Here is a 19,992-nt window from a genome sequence, read left to right as displayed (position 1 = left end):
ATAGCGGCTCACCCCAGAAGGTGTGTATTGTTCACGTTAACGCAACAAGGATCAAGCAGCTTAAATGCCTTATCGACATTGAGAGCGATCAATTGGAATATAATTAAAAAGTGCAGCTGAGCAAGTGACAGGGCCGCCTCGCCGCTGCTGTCGACCGCAGGGCGAACGGAGCAGTTAAGTGTTTGTTTAACCCGGTGTCACATCGGAGCGCTGTGCAAGTATTTCTGCTTGTGTACTTTGGAAAGCGTTTGCGTGACCTCCCGGACCCGGCTGCTTCCTTGCAAACAAATTTTTTACCGCACGTCATTCAAACGCATGGAATTTTTCCACGTGTTGCAATTTTTAACGTTTTTATATATCCAGCAAGTATGAGAAAAATTCTGTGGTTGTTTTGTTTTACTAATTAATAGAATTGCTCAAGGACTTTTTTTTCTAAGTTTGTTAAACAACTTTTTAAAATATAAGATATATTCGTAGTAAACAGGAGGACAGCAAATTGGGAATACACCTATCAAATGGAAAGTTTTTTTTTTTTTTTAAATGTGAGCGGGCAGCATAACTTGCCCAAAGTATGAATTTTTCATGCAGTTCCCGACAGAACCAATAAGATGATGGGACGACCTTCTTGACACCTGAAATATATCACAAGGTGTTGTATAAGTAAACTGTCACGAAATGCGATACTCAATAAGCTCATAAATAGCCATACCCTGATTACGTGCTGGAGTTATATAAAATCTCGATTGTCAGCTCATCAAATGACAATGCTTGAATCCCATAAAGCGTTTTTGTGTACATCTTTACACTGCTCGCTAGCGTGGCTGCCAGAGCTGACCATCTGGATGTTACGTCTGGCCAAATTGCCTCAGCGGAGGGAGAGAAAATGACAACAATTTAAGCATCATCTATGCGGATTCACCGTGACCTTCTCACACACGGCCTGGCTGGCATCATTATTTCTCTGTCACAATTTATTAAGTGGTAACGTTTATTAATTAGGCAAATGGATTTTAATTGAGAGGGTGTACAAGTGCTGTTCAAAACAAGTATGTGATGTTTCATTAATTCTTAAAAATTAAAATCTTGAATGTCAGGAGAGGACGCTGCTGTAGTCGGAATGTGTCTTGATGGCTAATGTCAGATGTTGGCTTCAAATTGAAAGGAATAAGACTCCGACGTTACGTTAGCAAAGTTAAGGTAGAATGTTTACTGTTAATATTAACCTAACTGTGTTAAAATTTTATTTTTGTAATGACACAATTATGCATTATCAGCGGCAGGCGAGGCAAAAAACCATTGCAAGTGTATCATGACACATTAATTTAAAAAAAAGGTGCCTTGCGACGTTGTGGGTGTGAGCACAAATAACTCCATTGATTTTTGACAAAATTATGCATTATCAGCGGGAGGCGAGGCAAAAAAAACATTGCAAGTGTATCATGACCCATTAATTAAAAAAAAGGTGCCTTGCGACGTTGTGGGTGTGAGCACAAATAACTCCATTCAACGCCAATTGAAGTGTCCCCTCTCTAAATGTCCTTGAAAAAAATGAAATGATTTTCTCGAGTCCTGCGGCAAGTTGATGCACGCAGAGCACATTTAAAAATGAACTCCACAGGCGGTTGATTTAAAGATGGCTCGGGAAATCACAGAGCCGTGAAGTGGGCACTTTGAGACCTCCTCCCACCTCGATCGTACGTGTCCGTTCATTTCACATGAAACATTGCAGAGCAAATGAATGTTCTTGTACTCTCCATAAAGAGGCATGAGCCATGACTCCTCCTTTGGAAATGTTGAATAAGGGTCTCATTACGCATTCCACCAACTCGCTGTGTCCCGCAATATTCCCATTGTTGTTATTCATGCCGCGAGACCTTCAATCTGGATCTAAGACAGAAAGTGGGCCAGGTTTGCTTGATCAATAGACGATCTGCGATAAGTCGACAGATTCGTATTAGGCGTGACGAGCTGCAGCCTCCAACCCTGTCATTGCGAAGCGGCTGCATTCTTTGAAGATTTTGGATGGCAACGTGCACGAGTGTGACAGCGCTACTCAATTCTTGCCTTGAGACAAAACAGAAATGCGACCAAATGTCACTTCAACACGCTGCAGGCATTAGAAAGGAGGTAGAACCTGTCAAAAGCAACAAAAAATCCATCCGGCTTGATTTTCAACACGACAATTCTCGGAGATTGTTACACAAGCTACAAATTCAAATGTTGTCGGGCATGTCCTACATAATCCTGCCAGTATTAGCCCTCGTGCATCTTGGGGAAAAAAAAGATGCTTTCAGTGCAGTAGCCATGCTTGTTTTTTGAATATGCGAGGGAGCCCAAGTACCAGGGGACAACCCACACAAACTGGCATTGAGAAAATATGCAAACAGTTAGATGGACAGGAAGACAGAAGTTTGAGTTGACCTCATGCACCAACTTTACTTCGCACCTGCAATTGCATGAATCCATTGCAATTTTTTCTTTATATTATTTTGAGTGACAGGACATAATGTCCTCATCTATGGTCACGAGCTATGGGTCGTGACCGAAAGAACGAGATCTCGGATACAAGCGGCCGAAATGTGTTTTCTCCGCAGGATGTCCGGGCTCTCCCTTAGAGATAGGGTGCGAAGCTCGGTCATCCGGGAGAGACTCGGAGTAGAGTCGCTACTCCTCCACGTTGAGAGGAGCCAGATGAGGTGGCTCGGGCATCTTATCAGGATGCCTCCTGGACGCCTCCCTGGGGAGGTGTTCCGGGCATGTCCCACCGGTAGGAGACCCCGGGGACGACCCAGGACGCGCTGGAGAGACTGTCTCTCAGCTGGCCTGGGAACGCCTTGGGATCCCCCGGGATGAGCTGGATGAAGTGGCTGGGGAGAGGGAAGTCTGGGAGTCCCTCCTAAAGCTGCTGCCCCCGCGACCCGACCCCGGATAAGCGGAAGAAGATGGATGGATGGATGGATGGATGAATGGATGAATGGATGGATGGATGGATGGATGGATGGATGGATGGATGGATGGATGGATGGATGGATGGATGGATGGATGGATGGATGGATGGATGGATGGATGGATGGATGGACATAATGTGCTCTTTCGTCATTCACTGCAGTTAATATTTTTGACGTCTATAACCATCAATGGCACTGAATGAGTTCACCACCGGTCGCTTCAAAACTTATTATATGAGATAGTATTTCTTCACTATATTGTTTTATTACTGATGCTATTTCTGTTTCCACTGAGACGGACTATGTGTGATGCGTGTGCTGCAGAAAATGTGCAGTTCAGGAATTCTGGAAAAGTGGACGCTTATGCAAATGAGATTGTTATAGGCGTTGGCGTTCAATGTAGCGACAATACGGCTCTTCCTGCGTACGTTTTTGTACATGATCTTCATCCACTCCGCTCCTCATCGTACTTGTAGTTGACACACAATCACCACCAATGACATCACGCTTGAAAGAGTGGAGTTCCAGAGAAAGAAGACAAAAAAAAAGCCTTACTGCTTATTTAAGATGATAAAAATAAGTACACACTCTGATTTGTGAGCGTTATTCATTCAAGTCTCTCCTATCTGTGCCAGTCATGTTCAGAGCAAACCTTTGCTCTCTTTCTCGCTCGCTCTCTCTGCTCACACACCTACACACACATTCGTAGGAGGGCCTGGCTGAGGCTGATAACATCCTGCAGCGCCTGATGGAGGACAATAGTCTTTAGAAATGGGAGGGGGGAGGGGAGTGTGTGTGTGTGTGTGGCGGGGGGCGAGCTCCACTATCCTCACCATCACACAGAAATGGATGTTCTCGAAAATGGGTCTGAAAATCAACGGGCACACCTGAAGACTCTTTCTCCTTGTGGTGATCCAGTACGCCTCAGCAACCGCATTGTTGAAGAGACCTGTTTTGTCCAACTAATTCAAAGAAACATTTGTCCAACTAGAGCTCAAGGGAACTTGAAATGATGTCTTCCGTGATTTTTGTTCGTTTGTTTGTTTTATCATGGTGGCTTAGAATAAACATCATTGTTTATATTGCGCGATTTTACAATGACTTTATTTTTCATATTTTATTTATTTATTCATTTACCTATTTATTTATTTATTTATCAGAATGTATTTATTTACCTATTTAAATGTATTTGTTTAAATTAATTTATTTAAATTTCTTTATTTATTTACCTATTTATTTATTTATTTATCAAAATGCATTTATTTACCTATTTAAATGTATTTATTTGTTTAAATTAATTTATTTATTTAAATTTCTTTCTTTATTTACCTATTTATTTATCTATTTATTTATTTATAATTTTTTTTATTTATTTATTTATCAAAATGCATTTATTTACCTATTTAAATGTTTTTTTTTAATTAATTTATTTATAAAAATTTCTTTATTTACCTATTTATTTATTTATTTATTTATTTATCTATCAAAATGCATTTATTTACCTATTTAAATGTATTTATTTGTTTAAATTAATTAATTTTTTTATATTTATTTATTTATTTATTTATTTATTTATTTATTTATTTATTTATTTATTTATTTATTTATAAATTGTTTTTCCTCATCTGTCCATGCAGACCAGTACCAAATGGCGCACGGACCGGTACTAGGCCACAGACCGGTGGTTGGAGACCACGATATTAATGGACAGCCAACCAACAAATTTAGGAAAACAGGATGCTGATGCCAAAATCAACGCACAGGTAGAAAATAGTAGCACGGAGCGAGACGTCAGAACCGCATCCCGTTTGTTTGCATATCTTTCAAATCGTTAATTATTTGGTGAGTGTGTGAGCTGACTGAAGTGGCTTTTTGGGATTTTGTTTGCAACATCCCGCTCTTGTCTTTTTTTTTTTTTTCTCCTTGTACCTCAAACACAGGCGGCGCAGAAGAGGAGCGTGGCTCAGCTTGCAGCGTAAATGAAATTGAATGTGTTATCTTTGTGAGCAGATGGAGAGCAGCCCCTGGAAAGCACTGACACCTCCCATGTACGCTTCAGTCTAGACGGAGTTCTTAGCGGCAGCTCGGGTACACAAATTATTATGTGGCTTGTTACAGCTGGAAGGACTTTTGTTTGCTGGCATAATGAAGAGATATTGATATAGCTTTGGCAACGGAGACGTACAACGAGTAGAAATTGATTCTGAGAGTCAATTAACCCTGCCGAGATGGGGGCTGCAATGAAATTTCCGGACACCGGTGTTGTGGAATTTTCGAGGAAGCTTGAGTGTCTGATTCGATTATAAAAATAGAGCCATCTGTTACACTTGAAATAATGGTTGTTGGGGACGAAAAGCAGATTGAAAAAAAAAAGTTTTAAATTTCAATTTTATCACCAGGCCGCATATTTGGCAGGACATGTTTCGGCGATGGACGACGGGTGTGGGTTTTTTTTCTGCCGCCCGAGTTTAGAACCTGCTGCCAAAAGGCGGTGGCTCGGTCAGAAGGCAATCTGGTACCCAGTGGGAGTCGAACAGAAATATTTGAGCAGCGCAGACTCGTGAGGGTGACCAAGCGGGAGTGGCAGTTTTTAGTCTGACAATTATTGATATGTATGGAAGTTGGGAAATAAGCTGGAAAGCGAGACTTTGACCATTTTTAGGAAACTTTCAATTTTTTATCGCGATGAAATGTTAGCGTAGGGGTGTCAAATTGATTTTTTTCACGGGCCGCATTGTAGTCATAGCTTCTTTCGGAGAACCATTATGACTGTCAACCCAAATAAGTCATGAGTAAAAACTGGTCAAATATTTAAAAAAATCAAAAAAAAAGATTATTAAAAGTGAAGACAATTTGCAATTCTATTTGATGCACAATTTGTCTTCGCGGGCCACATAAAATGATGTGGCGGGCCGTATCTGCCCCCCCCGGGCCTTGAGTTTGACACCTGTGTGTTAGCGTGTCAAGCTGGTATTAATGTACTCATTCAGTGCCATTGACGGTTATAGACGTCAAAGATATTAACTCAGTCGGCAGTAATGTTGGCTTTTATGAATTCAAATAAAAGGTTGTTGCAACCTGAAAAGATTTTTTTTTTTTTCGCCAAATCTGAATGTGCGATGAGTTCCCCCCAGCTCAGCGTTGAATCTATAAAAAATAGGCTACTTCCGTAATGACATGATTCCTATAGCGAAAGCACTTTTGAATATGGACAAAGCAGAAGAATATGCAATAAAAGTAAATGACTGTAATGCTCCTGGCGGGAAACCTTGACAGCCCGATACTCACAGTCGTCAAGAATCTACTTTTATGGTCCATCAAAAGTGACACGCTTTGCTTTCTACATTGTAAGTTCTGAAAAGTACAATTGCTAACTGCAGTGGGGGGTTTTTTCTGAACATTGTTTTTTTTTTGTCTCTCTCTCCATGTGGTATAGATTGCAGGTCTTTCCATCACTGCCTTGAGTACTTATTCAGTAAATACCATGGGCCCCGGCTGAGAGCTGAATCTTTCTTAATACCCTGCAATCCTGAACAGCACTGGATAGAGGAGCACAGATAGAAGATTGGTCCTCCAGTTTTCAAGGCAGAATGCTTCTTGAGGTGTCAGAGAAGTCAAAATTACTTTTTTCTTCTACCAAGGACTTAAAACATCAAGGGGAAAATCAGCTAGAGCATAGGTGTCAAACTTAAGGCCCGGGGGCCAGAGAAGGCCCGCCATATCATTTTATGTGGCCCGTGAAGACAAATTGTGCATGGACTTCGTGTCAATCAAAAAATTACAAATTGTCTTCATTTTTTTTTTTAAAAGATTCGATATTGCTAGCAATTTTTATTATGAAGGAAGGAAATTGTCAGAAATTTATTTATTTTTGCTAAAGACTGAAGTTTATTTATTTATTTATTTATTTATTTATTTATTTATTTATTTATTTATTTATTTATTTATTTTTGTTTATTTACTTATGAAAACATTTTGGTTTAACATCAAAAAGATCAATTTAGACAAGAGATAATTTTTTTATTTTTTTTTAAACTTTGGGTATTAGAATTTGGAACAAGACTTACAAGATAGCTTAGGGAAGACCAAATGATTACTTTTACATTATATTTTGATTTTTTCACCAAGTTGTCTTTACTCTTTATCTACTGACTAGCCGACAAGGTTTATAAGCGACAAGGAATACTCGGTTGAATTTATGCATGTAACTTTTAACCATCGTATTTTTTTGAAAATTCCGATCAAATCTTCTTAATGTCATTGAATTGAAGTATCATTTTGTGGCTTGGTAATGAAGTAATTTGAAGTGAGCACTTATTTCTTTTTCTTCCTCTTACTACTTAAGGAAAAATCCACCCGCCTTATGCCTTTGGTTACCATGACAACCAAAGCACTGGAAACTGGGGTGAATGTTGTGTCATTTGCATAAGACCTAACCGAGTACTTTCAACTAGTGTTAAATGCTCTCCAATTAATTTTTTTTCTTTTCACATCATCGCGATTCTATTTAAAGTTGCCAACCTTGTAAACAAGATTATTTATCACCATGACAAACCAACCTTTGAGACACCAGAGAGAAATGAATCCGTTTTTCTCAGCAATATCTCTTTATAATTTTTCCTAATGTATTTATGTTATATTTGATTTTCATTATTCAATTTCCGTCCCTTTCAGGGTGACTCAGCTGAGAAGGGAGGGCGATGCAGAGTCTCTCTATTCATGAGCTGTCACTGCTGATGGGTTTTGCTGTACGGCCACCAAATTATAGCCTTTCTGTATTAGGGGTGTGACTACCAAGCCAAGGCTCTTATTAAGTAATGAAGAAACTTGTCAAAAAAAGGGAAAACAGTAGCTATTTTCTTCATCCATCAAAAACAAAAGGGCTATGATTACTCATCACGGATTACTTTGTACAGCTGCCGCCCTCTCACCGCTTATTAAAATCATTAAAATTATTAAAAGTATTAAAATTATTACAATTATTATTAAAATTATTGTTAAAATTAATATTATTATTTAAATTATTATTAATTTTTGCTGTAAAAGCTACCTGTCGACAATGCACCAGCACGAAATCAATTTAAAGGAGTCTAAAGAGAGCAACGTTATCTTCTTGCCTAAAATACGGCCGTTAACACTAATCAAAGTTATCGATGAAGGATATTTTTGCAGATTGCGGTGAGGTTTGGCTTCTGAGCAGCACTGGGAAAAAGAGCAAGTGATTAGGCAGCCAGAGAAAAAAAAAAAAGTCTGTCTTAAGAGGTTATAATGTCATTAATGCGTAAATGTGTCCTGGATTACAAAACATTGATCGGTGAAAATGTTGGCTTTGCCTGTCTCTATTACTCTTCTCCTGCCTCTGTGGGGATTTGGACTTTTCACCTTCAACATCCATTAGAATTCCTGACAGACTAATCACCGTTCTCGATATTGTCTTTGACTGCATCTTTTTTGTTGCAGGAGTGTCAAACTCATTATTTGTTGCGGGCCACATCGTAGTTATGATTTCCCTCGTGGGGCCATTAATGACTATCTTATATTATCATACACACAACAGAATCCAGCATCAAAAAAGTTAAAGAATTTTCTAATTTATTTTCAAAGTTGGGTTCTTAAAAAAAAAAAAAAAAGTACCGTAATTTCCGGACTATAAACCGCGACTTTTTTCCAAAATTTGAACCCTGCGGCTTATAGTCAGGTGCGGCTTATGTAAGATTTTTTTCGTGATTTATGTGATCACTTTTATACACTCGTAAAAAGGCTGTGGACCACTGTTGTGCGGTATCTTAAAGAAAAAAAACAACAAAAATACTATTTGGAAACACTACTATGGCTGCTGCTCATTCTGGCTGTGTTGCTTGTGACTATTATGATGATTCAGTTCGCTTGTGTTTAGATGCCTGATTGTTTTCAGTCTTTGTCACATTGTTGTTTTCTGTCACGTTATTTTGTTCCATCATGCGGTGTGTTTTGTTTTCCAACGTTTTACTTTGAGTTTTGGATTGTGAGTCATCCTCAGCAGGTCCTCAATCCTGCCACGACTGTGCCACAATAGACTTTGATAAAGTTCACCTCCCTTCCTCAGCAGAAAAACTCCTCAAATGTTATGAATAGGAATGTGTAATAGTAAATACATTTTTTTTTCTGCCGTGTCATATTTAAAGAGGGTCATATAAATAAAATGAGCGAACATTGCTGAGCAAAGTGGATAACATATCAAGCAGCCGACTGTTAAATTCTGACGGGAAGCCTGATGTGACACGGTCCATCTCCCTGACAATGGAAAGTTTAATCATCTCTCCTCAGCTCGCTTTAGATAAATCACTTCTTTTAATAAAGTGTCTCCGGGAAATTCAAGGCTTTCCGAGGAAGATGTGATCGACTGCCAATGTCAAATATTTGCGTACGTTCCTTACTAACAATATGCTGGCTAGTTGGGTTTTTTTTTGGTCATGGAAGGTTCTGCTAAAATAAAGTAACAAGGAAGGTAAATAAAATATTATATTTTCTAACCTCGTCGTTAGGGATACTCCTCCGTAAAGTGGTTTAAAAAATAATGTATTCTTTTTACTGTTTTTACTGCAAAATACAAACTCAGCTTGGCTCCGCGGTTTCCATCACATCTCAGTTTGAGGCGGTCGGTAGCTGGGGAAACTGGCAAAAAAACAAAAGCTATCAAAACAACACACAAAATAACCATTATTGGCGAAGGCAAAAGAAAAACAAAGCCGCTGTAGCAAACTGATGGCTGATTTTTTTAAAGGTGGCATCAAAGATAGCGCAGCATGTTAAGCTAATATCAAGTTGTGTTTCGCATTTAGCGTTAGCAGCGCCATGATTTTGGTCGACCCATCACGAATGGTCCAAATATTTTTGAGCCTAGAGGACATAATGATCTTCCTGCTCTCTAAATCTTACAGCTGAATAAAAACCAAGAATGCCCCCACTCCATTTTTCTTTGAGCCTGCCCGATTCGCTAACGATTAAGATGGTCAGCAGAAATAACAATGTAAGTACTCAGAGCTGCATTGTTCCCCGTTTTCAAAGTCTCTAACGGCTTCTGAGAAGAAGAATGCTCTTTTTTTTTTCACAGAATTCTGCACACACAGAGACTATTTTAGCAGAAAATATACACCATTCTTCTCTTTGAAAATGTATGAAAGTGTGGCACTTTAATTTAAACTGACCTTTGACTTGAAAGCTTTCGTTTTCAAAGAGAAACATTTGCTGTGCATTTTTTTTTCTTTGCCTGACTCAAGGGATATAATCCTCAATGCCATGATTAATCTCAAAGGGGAGACTCAAAAAAAATGGAAAAGAGAACACAGCAGTGTCAAAAGGATTTTATAGGGTTAGGGTTAAGGATTAGGATTTTTAAGATGGCAAACCAAAGACCCCCAGCGATTTTATTTGCCACTTTTCTATAATTGCTGCATCTGCAAACTTCAAATGAAATTTCAATCGAATGTTCTTCTCAGTTCAAATCTAGAGAAAGTGGAGAGAGGGGCAGAAAAAATTTGGGTCATCCGTGGCACCATCATGATGCTCGAGCACAGAGTGAATCATAAACACGGCCTTCCGTAAATTACTTCTGGACACCTCCAGTGCACAATAGACAGCCAAACGTCAAAACTCGGACAAATGAACACACGAACGCATCTCCAAAACTACCCCGTGACATTTCACAACTGTCACCGAAGCCCCCAGCAAAGTGATTGAAGAAAAGGGCATCAATCGGGGGATTAGGGGACTGAGTTGAACAGATTTTCATTACTCTGATCTGTTTATAAGGATGTGTTCTTAATGGGCACAGGAATGGAAAGGAAGCGCAATGTGTGTGTGTGTGTACGAGAGAAAGAGGTCATCCATCACTGAAGGACCTCTGAGGAGGCGAGGCAGCAGAAGGGAAGGTTAATGTCAGTTGGGAGGCGACTGAAGCGAACATCTATTCCTATCCAAGTCTCGCGTGGCAAGGATAAGCGATTTCGCCGCTGCTTTCCACATAGAGCCAAGCGAGATCACGAAGGTCTTCCCTTTAATAACCAGTGACAGGATTTTATTTTGAAAATTCCAGTAATAGTCCAAGTTGGGCAATTTAACAAAATATTAAGTTTTACTAATGGGAAAATTGGCTTCCTTGCAGTCAGTAGTCTTTTTGCTTTATTTTTTTTCTCAATTTTCAATTTTTTGGGTTTCCTCGTTGAAAACACACAGACCAGGTGATAGCCAACCCAGCTCAATCTGTAATGTTCCTAATTTAATCTCTGCAGCATTTCTGTAGCAACAGTTTCAAAATGTACAGTAAGTTTCCCTCTTTGCCACCATCTTGTACTATTTTGAAATCGACACTTCCGCGGCGAAACAGATTGACTCAAAGCTGCTTTCCGTTTGTGTGGCTAATTTAAGACAATTTCTCTCATCCCCCTTTCGACCGAGGTTGTACTTTGAGAGGCTGCCATCGAACGCCGGCTCCAGAAACTGAGACCTCCTCACCTCCGGCGTGTCATTGCTCGAGCATTTTCTCAGCGCTTATCTTGGAATGCTTGTTGCATTCAACCTTTATGTTGTGGTTCAAGTGGGAAAATCAGAGTGGGTTTTCCAGTCACACTGACATATTTCATTCCAAGCACACCGTACGTTTCTTCCTATGTGTCTCCCACACGTACGGCCTGTTGCGTTTAATCTGACAAGTTTTAGCTCCTTTCCGTCTACCCGTGAAAGGAGTTTATCCTCCTATTCAGGAGTGGATAAACAGCACTGGCAGTCAGAAAACAGACGGGATTTGGGATCTGTGTCCGATGTGATGCAATAAAACATTAGCCGAGCACAAGCGGAGTGTTCAACTAGTTTGAAACCGTAACCCTAGTTTGAAACCCTAAACCTGGTTTAAACCCCTAGTTTAAAACCATAACCCTAGTTTTAAACCCTAACTCTGGTTTAAAACCCTAGTTTGAAACTCTGACCCTAGTTTGAAGCCATAATCCTGGTTTAAAACCCTAGTTTGGAACCCTAACCCTAGTTTGAAAACCTAACCCTGGTTTAAAACCCTAATTTGAAACCCTAACACTACTTTAAAAACCTAGTGTGAAACCCTAATCTTAGTTTTAAACCCTATCTTGAAACCCCAATCCTGGTTTAAACCCTAGTTTGAAACCCTACCACAGGTTTAAAACCCTAGTTTGAAACCTAGTTTCAAACCCTAGTTTCAAACCCTAACCCTAGTTTGAAGCCCTAATCCTGGTTTAAAACCCTAGTTTGGAACCCTAAACCTAGTTTGAAACTCTAATCCAAGTTTTAAACCCAAGTTTGAAAACCTAACCCTGGTTTAAAACCCTAATTTGAAACCCTAACACTGCTTTAAAACTCTAGTGTGAAACCCTAATATTAGTTTTAAACCCTATATTGAAACCCCAATCCTGGTTTAAACCCTAGTTTGAAATCCTAACAGGTTTAAAACCCTAGTTTGAAACCTAGTTTTAAACCGTAATTTCAAACCCTACCCCTAGTTTGAAGCCCTAATCCTGGTTTAAAATCCTAGTTTGGAACCCTAACCCTAGTTTGAAACTCTAATCCAAGTTTTAAACCCAAATTTGAAAACCTAACCCTGGTTTAAAACCCTAATTTGAAACCCTAACACTGCTTTAAAACTCTAGTGTGAAACCCTAATCTTAGTTTTAAACCCTATCTTGAAACCCCAATCCTGGTTTAAACCCTAGTTTCAAACCCTAACCCTAGTTTTTAACCCTAACCCTATCTTGGGTCACCAACTCTGGTCCTAAAAGGCTCCTATCCAGCCTCTTTTAGATGCAGCACTACGACAGCTGATAGAACTTCTAACTAACTTCTTTCCCTCAACAGTTTCACGGATGTATCTCTGAGGTCGCAGCACATTGCATCGACGTTCTCTAACTCTTTTTCAGTTGTTTGATGTCGCAATTGGATGACTGCAACATGGACAGCAGCACCTGAAATGCAAAACCTTTGATATGTACAGACAACCTGGATTTAAAAAAAAAAAAATCTGTCAATATGAACTATATACATCAAAATTTTTAAATGTGAAATTGTGGAGAAATACATGTTGATTCGTTTACCCCTCACGTTATGCTTGGCTTAATAACAAATGGGGCCGCATGAAGGTGGCCTCTCTGTGAAAAGCATATCGCCACATCAGGCCACGTCAAATTTGAAATTTCACTCGCCTGGACTTTGAAGGAAACCTGACACTGTGGTTGGCCCAACCTCATACAGTTGGGTCAGAATGACAGGAGAAGTGCTGCACTGCTCCAACAATGTGGCAGGTTGACGGACAGCCGAGGTTACAAGATTACTGGATGGCTGAAGAATGACAGCTGAACTGACATTAAATGGAAAACCAGCCACTGAAACTTGGCTCCGATGGTCAAACTCCATTATGACGTCACTAAAAACCTTTCAGGAAATAACCTGATTTGTTGTTCATCAAAAGCCACAACTGAAGGACAATAAGGCAAGTATTTTTTTTTCTTCCATTAAAGTTAATTTTTAAAATCAAATTCACAATTTTCTTCACAACACTAATTTGCTTAATCTTCAAATAATTAAATCCAACCTCCAGATGGTAAATTAGCACTCTCAAAAGGCATCTCACTCAAATTAAATGGCTGGTGTTTTACTGACACCTTGTGGTAGATTATGGAATAGCAACCAGACGTTGGCAGTTTTTAAAAACTTTATTCAGAGACGACTAAAACAAGGGCAGCAATAATTCCAGCTCTGGGAGTTGTTGAAGGAGCCTGCTTGGATTTTGATACTTTTTGCTTGCAGCAGGACAGCGATGGACGGTCTTGGTCCTCTTGACTCCTTCAGTCCATCCTCTGGATACAGCATCACAACCTCAAAGAATAAAAAGGAGAAAAGAGTTGTGATATATACACAAACCTGCAAATCACCAATGAATAAATATTTTTTTATAAGAAGGCAAAGCTCAAGAATGGAAGATTTGAGTCAGATGGCCCCTGTGCACAGCGTGCGTCATCAGTTTGAATCAGATTGAAGTGTTACTGCCACTGCAACACACTCCAATCGATTAAGTGCAACTCATCACTCTCATATCCACTTCCAGGCTTGCAAAGATTCCTCTAAATACTTTTAAAGATTTAAAAGGATCGCTCAAGGATTTTTGACCCCCAATGAGCCATGCATGGAGCTAACTGCTGCACCCACGTGTAAACTAGTAAGCTACTGAAGTAATTCACCAAAATGTACGTTTATTATTTAGCAAGGAGACGAACCATTATTGCAGAACCGTGTCAATAAAGCACTTAGAAGATATTTGGTTTTGCAATGAGCCATTGCAACAAGGTTAACGAATGTGTCCGTTTCCTCATTCAGGACAAAGAAACCAACGGAAGAACTAGCTACTGTCCTAGCCGGACATTTTAGCTCGTATTCGTTGAGGTAACGAAGCCGTATAAGTCTGTAACTAACAAATACGTCATTTTCGTCGTTGAGACTGAGAAATTTGTAAAGAAAAAAACGCAAATATGACTCTAAAGCGGTACAACAAAAACTTACCAAACATTATCTATCGTTGGAAACGGAGGTCTACATTTTCAACGGGTCGACTTGGCCGGAAACGTCACTCTAGTGTGGGCTCGTGAGTGAACGATTCGTTTAAAAGTACGAATTTATTTCAGTGAACGAATCGCTTCCTACAGTGATCCGTTCTTTTTTCAGTTCATATGACTTCAACCAGTAGATGTCAGTAATGCGCATTGAAGCTGGTGCCACCCCGCCGTAAAACAAAACGAAGAAGAAAATGTTGTAACTTCCTGTTCCCGAACGAGTCGTGAATAGCATATCCTGAACGGTTCTGTGAGTGAACGAGTCAGAGTGAGTCATTTTCATTTCCAGTTTATCGCGAGAACGTATTAGTGAGGGAACCAATACTGACTTTCCCGTTCGCGAACGAGCTAATGGGTGAACTGCCTTCCCGTGCATCAACGCATCAGTCAGTGAACGTGTTGCGTGGCTTGGCGTGAACTATGTAAGCCAGAATGTCGATTTACGATTTGCCAAGGAAAGAAAGAAGCACTCACTGAAACACCACTTCTTTTATGCGCGTTTTCTCCAAGCTAACGGCTAACTTTATTGCATGCGGGGATGTGCCGTTATGCAACAACGGGGAGATGATGCTTCTCTTTGGGTAATCTTGATTTTATAACACTTACAGTAGTTTTTAAATAACGTGTATGCATATATACGCCTAAATATTGTTATCCAATATATCTACTGCAATTTCACATTGGATTGCTGGTTTGAAATTTACTTCTATTATTTTTTTTTTAATAAACATTTATGTTGAAATTTGTCTGGTGTTTTATTCCTTGATTTTATATCCGCCAATTAAAACATAAAAATCAGACATTTGGTTAACTTGGCTTTATATGACAATATGTGTCGAGGGTGGGTGTGGCACGTTTCACATTCACTTAAGCTTCTTCCCTAATAAAGTGGCATGTGATTAGGTACACCTCATGGACACTTCAATAGGTACACTACACGAGGTAAAAAAAAAAAAGAATAAAGTGTAGCGAACGATTCAGTGAACGATTCTTTTGAACAAACCTTTTGAGTGAACCGATTCTAAAGATTCAGTTCACCTCAGAATTGGAATGCACATCACTAGTATAAAACAGGGGTTACCAGGTAAAATCATGGTTAAATCAAGCTTAAATGAAAGTGAAACGTGCCACACCCGCTCTCACCCCCACTTTCTGATTGGCTGTTTGATCTGTGACGTCACTCGGACACTCTAGTACAGGGGTGTCCAAGTCCAGTTCTCGAATGCCGCATTCCTCCAAGTTTCCCTCGTTAAACACACCTGATTCAATGATCAGGCTCCTGCAGAACGTGAGGATGAACTGCGGCCCTCGAGGACTGGACTTGGACACCCCTGCCTTACACTGAGTGCCAAAAGTCCCAATGATCGTGAGCAGCAGGGGGGGGCCCCATTTCAACCCCTTACACTGAGTGCCAAGCAGGGAAGAAATGGGTACCATTGTTATAGTCACTGGTATGACTCGGCAGGGGTTTGAACCCACAACCTCCCAATCTCAGGGCGGACACTCTCCTCTTAGGCCACTGAGCTGGTAAACAGTTGTATCGTAGTATAGCACTTATAGTCGTTTTTAAATAACGTGTATATATACGCCTAAATATTATCCTATATATCTACTGCAATTTCACATTAGATTGCTGGTTTGAAATTTGCATTTTAATAAACTTGTCTGTGCTCGTGTAACCATAAAACCATACATGTCCCATACACTAAGAGCAAGGCTTCCATAGGGTAGTGGTTAGTACGCTGGGCATTCACCCCAGCGACCCAGGTTCGAATCTCACTGGCACTAAAAACATTTTATCATAGAAAATTTGCAACACAGTTGCTCGTGAAACCATACATGTCCCATATACTGAGAGCAAGGCTTCCATAGGGCAGTGGTTAGTCCTCTGGGCTTTCACCCCAGTGACCCAGGTTCGAATCTCAGTGGGACCCAAAAACTTTTATCATAGAAAATTTGCAACACAGTTGCTCGTGTAACCATAAAACCATACATGTCCCATACACTAAGAGCAAGGCTTCCATAGGGTAGTGGTTAGTGCTCTGGGCTCTCCCCCCAGTGACCCAGGTTCGAATCTCAGTGGGACCCAAAAACTTTTATCATAGAAAATTTGCAACACAGTTGCTCGTGTAACCATAAAACCATACATGTCCCATACACTAAGAGCAAGGCTTCCATAGGTAGTGGTTAGTGCTCTGGGCTCTCCCCCCAGTGACCCAGGTTCGAATCTCACTGGGACCACAAATTTTTTATCATAGAAACTTTGCAACACAGTTGCTCGTGTAACCATAAAACCATACATGTCCCATGCAATGAGAGCAAGGCTTCCATAGGGCAGTGGTTAGTGCTCTGGGCTTTCCCCCCAGCGGCCCAGGTTCGAATCTCAGTGGGACCCCAAAACTTTTATCATAGAAAATTTGCAACACAGTTGCTCGTGTAACCATAAAACCATACATGTCCCATACACTAAGAGCAAGGCTTCCATAGGGTAGTGGTTAGTGCTCTGGGCTCTCCCCCCAGTGACCCAGGTTCGAATCTCACTGGGACCACAAATTTTTTATCATAGAAACTTTGCAACACAGTTGCTCGTGTAACCATAAAACCATACATGTCCCATGCAATAAGAGCAAGGCTTCCATAGGGCAGTGGTTAGTGCTCTGGGCTTTCCCCCCAGCGACCCAGGTTCAAATGTCACTGGGACCAAAGAACTTTTATCATAGAAACTTTGCAACACAGTTGCTCGTGTAACCATAAAACCATACATGTCCCATCCACTGAGAGCAAGGCTTCCATAGGGTAGTGGTTAGTGCTCTGAGCTTTCTCCCCCAGTGACCCAGGTTCAAATCTCACTGGGACCCAAAAACTTTTATCACAGAAAATTTGCAACATAGTTGCTCGTGTAACCATACATGTCCCATGCACTGAGAGCAAGACTTCCATAGGATAGTGGTTAGTGCTCTAGGCTTTCACCCCAGCGACCCAGGTTCGAATCTCACTGGGACCCAAAAAATTTTATCATAGAAACTTTGCAACACAGTTGCTCGTGTAACCATAAAACCATACATGTCCCATGTACTGAGAGCAAGGCTTCCATAGGGTAATGGTTAGTGCTCTGGGCTTTCCCCCCTGCGACCCAGGTTCGAATCTCACTGGTTACCAAAAAAATTTTATCATAGAAACTTTGCAACACAGTTGCTCGTGTAACCATAAAACCATACATGTCCCATGCACTGAGAGCCAGGCTTCCATAGGGTAGTGGTTAGTGCTCTGGGCTTTCACCCCAGCGACCCGGGTTCGAATCTCAGTGGGACCAAAAAAATTTTATCATAGAAAATTTGCAACACTCGTGTAACCACATAACCATACACTTCCTAGGGTTAGGTTTAAAGTTAGGATTAGAGCTGGAATTAGGTTTAGGGTTAGAGGTACGGTTAGTGTTAGAGCTAGGGTTAGGGTTAGAGGTAGTGTTAGGGTTAGAGCTAGTGTTAGGGTTAGAGGTAGTGTTAGGGTTAGAGCTAGTGTTAGGCTTAGGGTTAGGGTGAGAGTTAGTGCGAGGGTTAGGGTTAGGGTTAGGGTTAAAGCTAGGCTTAGGGTTAGGGTTAGAGCGAGGGTTAGGGTTAGAGCTAGGGTTAGGGTTAGGGTTAGAGCTAGGCTTAGGGTTAGAGTTAGAGCTAGGGTTAGGGTTCTAGCTAGGGTGAGGGTTAGCGCTAGGGTTAGGGTAGGGTTAGGGTTAGAGCTTGGGTTAGGGTTAGAGCTAGGGTTAGGGTTAGAGGTAGTGTTAGGGTTAGAGCTAGTGTTAGGGTTAGAGCTAGGCTTAGGGTTAGGGTGAGAGTTAGTGCGAGGGTTAGGGTTAGAGCTAGGGTTAGGGTTAAAGCTAGGCTTAGGGTTAGGGTTAGAGTTAGAGCGAGGGTTAGGGTTAGAGCTAGGGTTAGGGTTAGAGCTAGGCTTAGGGTTAGAGTTAGAGCTAGGGTTAGGGTTAGAGCTAGGGTTAGGGTTAGAGCTAGGGTTAGGGTTAACGTTAGAGCGAGGGTTAGGGTTAGAGCTAGGCTTAGGGTTAGGGTTAGAGTTAGAGCTAGGGTTAGGGTGAGAGCTAGGGTTAGGGTTCGAGCTAGGGTTAGGGTTAGAGCTGGGGTTAGGGTTAGAGCTAGGCTTGGAGTTATGGTTAGAGTTAGAGTTAGAGCGAGGGTTAGGGTTAGAGCTAGGGTTAGGGTTAGAGCTAGGGTTAGGGTTAAAGTTAGAGCTAGGGTTAGGGTTAGAGCTAGGGTTAGAGCTAGGGTTAGGGTTAGAGCTGGGGTTAGGGTTAGATCTAGGGTTAGGTTTAGAGCTGGGGTTAGGGTTAGAGCTAGGGTTAGGGTTAGAGCTGGGGTTAGGGTTAGAGCTAGGGTTAGGATTAGAGCTAGGCTTGGGGTTAGGGTTAGAGTTAGAGCTAAGGGTTAGGGTTAGAGCTAGGGTTAGGCTTAGGTTTAGGCTTAGGGTTAGAGTTAGAGCTAGGGTTAGGGTTAGAGCTAGGGTTAGGGTTAGAGCTGGGGTTAGGGTTAGATCTAGGGTTAGGTTTAGAGCTGGGGTTAGGGTTAGAGCTAGGGTTAGGGTTAGAGCTGGGGTTAGGGTTAGAGCTAGGGTTAGGATTAGAGCTAGGCTTGGGGTTAGGGTTAGAGTTAGAGCTAGGGTTAGAGTTAGAGCGAGGGTTAGGGTTAGAGCTAGGGTTAGGGTTAGAGCTAGGGTTAAGGTTAGAGCTAGAGTTAGGTTTAGAGCTGGTTTAGGATTAGGGTTCGTTTTTTTAAAAAAAAACAAGGATGGTAGTTTTTTTTTAAATGGTAACGCTGGGGTTAGGGTTCATTTTTTTTTTTTTTTTCAAAAAAAAACTACCAAGTATGGTTTTTTTTTTGAAAAAATGGTAACGTTTTTCCTTTTTTTTTTTTTTTTTTTTTTTTTTTTTTGGTAGTTTAACTACCATACATGGTAGTTACCAAAACTACCAAATGGTAGTTTTTTGTTTTTTTTCAAAAAAAAAAAAAAACACGGTAGTTAAACTACCATGTATGGTAGTTAAACTACCATATGGTAGTTTGTTTTTTTTTTCAAAAAAAAAAAAAAAAAAAAAAAAAAAACCACGGTAGTTAAACTACCAAGTATGGTAGTTAAACTACCATATGGTAGTTTGGTTTTTTTTCAAAAAAAAAAAAAAAAAAAAAAAAAAAAAAAAACCACGGTAGTTAAACTACCAAGTATGGTAGTTAAACTACCATATGGTAGTTTGGTTTTTTTTCAAAAAAAAAAAAAAAAAAAAAAAAACACGGTAGTTAAACTACCAAGTATGGTAGTTAAACTACCATATGGTAGTTTTTTTTTTTTTTTTCAAAAAAACAAAAAAAAAAAAAAAAACAAAACAAAAAAAAAACGGTAGTTAAACTACCATGTATGGTAGTTAAACTACCATA

General features: G+C 40.3%; 1 long non-coding RNA gene and 1 other non-coding gene across 2 annotated transcripts; both read right to left on the bottom strand.

Annotated features, from left to right (window-relative positions):
* Nucleotides 1-13,648: 13,648 nt before the first annotated feature.
* Nucleotides 13,649-14,651, bottom strand: LOC125966748 (uncharacterized). Its single transcript, XR_007480520.2, has 2 exons — nt 14,505-14,651; nt 13,649-13,823 (listed from the first exon to the last, which is right to left on the bottom strand). It is a non-coding gene; the product is annotated as an uncharacterized lncRNA (long non-coding RNA).
* On the bottom strand, nt 13,929-14,041 carry LOC125967855 (small nucleolar RNA SNORD67). Its single transcript, XR_007480924.1, has one exon. It is a non-coding gene; the product is annotated as a small nucleolar RNA SNORD67 (small nucleolar RNA).
* Nucleotides 14,652-19,992: the final 5,341 nt, after the last annotated feature.

Source organism: Syngnathus scovelli, chromosome 4 (assembly GCF_024217435.2).
Source record: "Syngnathus scovelli strain Florida chromosome 4, RoL_Ssco_1.2, whole genome shotgun sequence".
NCBI classification, from domain to species: Eukaryota; Metazoa; Chordata; class Actinopteri; order Syngnathiformes; family Syngnathidae; genus Syngnathus; species Syngnathus scovelli.
Note: the sequence above shows the minus strand (reverse complement) of the source record. Positions and strands in the feature narration are given on the sequence as shown.